This window comes from Trichechus manatus, unplaced genomic scaffold, assembly GCF_000243295.1.
Source record: "Trichechus manatus latirostris isolate Lorelei unplaced genomic scaffold, TriManLat1.0 scaffold00202, whole genome shotgun sequence".
Taxonomy (NCBI): domain Eukaryota; kingdom Metazoa; phylum Chordata; class Mammalia; order Sirenia; family Trichechidae; genus Trichechus; species Trichechus manatus.
Window position 1 is genome coordinate 458715 of NW_004444138.1, and position 2347 is coordinate 461061.

The following is a 2347-nucleotide window of genomic DNA, read 5'->3' on the forward strand; positions in this document are numbered from 1 at the left end:
TCCCGTTCTGGAATTCCCATCACATGTAAATTATTCCTTTTCATAGTATTTCACATAACTCTTACACTTTCTTCATTTTTTTCATATTTTTCCTCAAACAAGTTGGTATCAAGGGATTTTGCCCTCTATTTCACTCTTTCTTCAACTGTTTCTACTTCTGTGTCCTTCCATTGCATTATCTATTTCTGATATTTTATTGTTAATCTTCTGGATTTCCAGTTGCTGTTTTTGTATGATTTCAAATTGTCTATCATTTTGTTCTTGTATTGTTTTCTTGAATTCTTCTAGGCTTTTGTCTGTGTTTTCTTTGATCTTTTGAGGACCTATATATAAGCCTTTTGAATTCCTTACCACATATAAGCCTTTTGGATTCCTTATTAGGCTGTTCCATTACTGTCTCTTCTTCAGGAAGGTTTTCTGCCCCTTTTTTTTGGTCATTTGGTTGAGCCATCTTGGCTTGTTCCTTTATATGATTTAATGTTGTCTGCTGTCTCTGAGGCATTAAGGTGTTGTTTTATTTATGGTTTTTGTTTTGTTTTGTTTTTGATATATCAGTGTGGGTGAGTTGGATGTGCTTTGGTGATCACTTGTCTGGCAGCACAGGAATGTTCACCTTACAGTTGGAAGGTGCAATGACAGGCAGGACAAGCCTGTGTCGCTGTTCACTGTACATATGAGACAGCTGAGGGTATACAGGGCAGGCACTATCCGGTGGTATGGGAATGCTCACAGTCGCTGACCAGGTGGGTGGTTGACAGGCAAGAAGCAAGGTAGGCGTTTGGGTGGCACAGTGGCACTCCCTCCATCAGTGGGGGTGGGGCGGTAGGCCAGGGGGCCTGAAAGCGCTCTCCCTGGTGGGAAAGGGGTGGGGCAGTCAGCCAGGGGTCACTCTGGTGTTCTCTTTGGTGGCAAAGGGGCAAGGAAGTCAGCCTGAGTCACACAGGTGCTGTCTCTGGCAGAGGAGGGGTGGGACAGGTGGCCAGGGGTCACACAGGTGTTCCCTCCAGTGAGGGGTGGGGTGGGACAGGTGCAGGGGGTCACACAGGTGCTCCCTGTAGCAGTAGGGGTAGGGCATGCAGCCAGGGGTCGATAAGATGCTCTCCGTGGTGGGGTGTGTGGGGAATCAGGTGGCTGGGGGTCACGCAGTCACTCTCTCCTGGTTGGGGGAGAGGCAGGATGGGTGGCCATGGGTCGTGCAGGCTGTCTCTGGTGGGTAGCTGGGGTCATGCAGGTGCTCTCTCTGGTTGGAAGGGGTGGGGTGGGCAGCTGGTGGGGGAGAGAGAAAAATAAATAAAGGGGAGTTTCATCTATTGCTCCATGCTTGCTACCCACCCTGCAGGTCAGGTACTGCTGCAGGAGAGTCACCCCATCTCTGGGTACTGATTTCCTCCCTGCTCTGTGTACACCAGGGTCCCTGAAGCTCTCATCCTTCTTCCTGTACTTTCCCTCCTTAGTTCCAGTTCATGTCCTGCTCACCGTAACTCCAGGTATGTCGACACAATTTCTCTGTCTCCTATTGGGAGTTCTGTGATGTTGTCTTCCTGTGCTCTTCGCTCAGGGTTGCTGCTGGCTTTGTCTCAAAATGGCCCCGCTGTGCCGGACCGGCTACAAGGGCACCTCTACTCCCTATCTCTCCCAGTTTGCTGCTGTCTTCAGTTTCTTTTCCTAATTGGTGTTTGATCTAACTCTGTAACCTTTCATTTTATGTTCAGGATTCCAGGGTTGTCATCTGCATCTGTTTCACTTTGTTTCTTGGGTCTTTGCTGTAGAGGGATGGCATGGTGTGTCTGTCTAGGCCACCCTCTTGAATCTTCCTCTCCAGAAATCTACATTTTAACCATTTGACTAGGCCATCCTCTTGAATATTCCCCCTCAAGAATCTACATTTTAACAAGATCCCAGGTAATTCTTACCTATAACTCCCTGGGAACTTGTTAGAAATGCAAATTCTCAGCAGGGGTTTTAACTGGAATGAACTGGTTCGAAGCCCTGAAGGCATCAGACTAGGATCACAAATGAAGTCTTGACTGAGATTTGCAGATTGTTATGGATAGAATTGTGTCCTCCCCAAAAAATGTGTTGAAATTTTAACCCTATACCTGTAAACATGACCCTGTTTGGAAGCAGGGGTTTTCTTTTTAATGTTAATGAGGCCATGCCAGTGTAGAGTGGGTCCTAAACCTAATCATTCCTGAGTTATAAAAAGATCAGAATAGACAGAGAGAGAGAGAGAGACAGACACACACACACACACACACACACACACACACACACACACACACGCACACACACACACACACATAAACTCACACACATACACATACCCAAGGGTGGGGGTGGGGGAGAC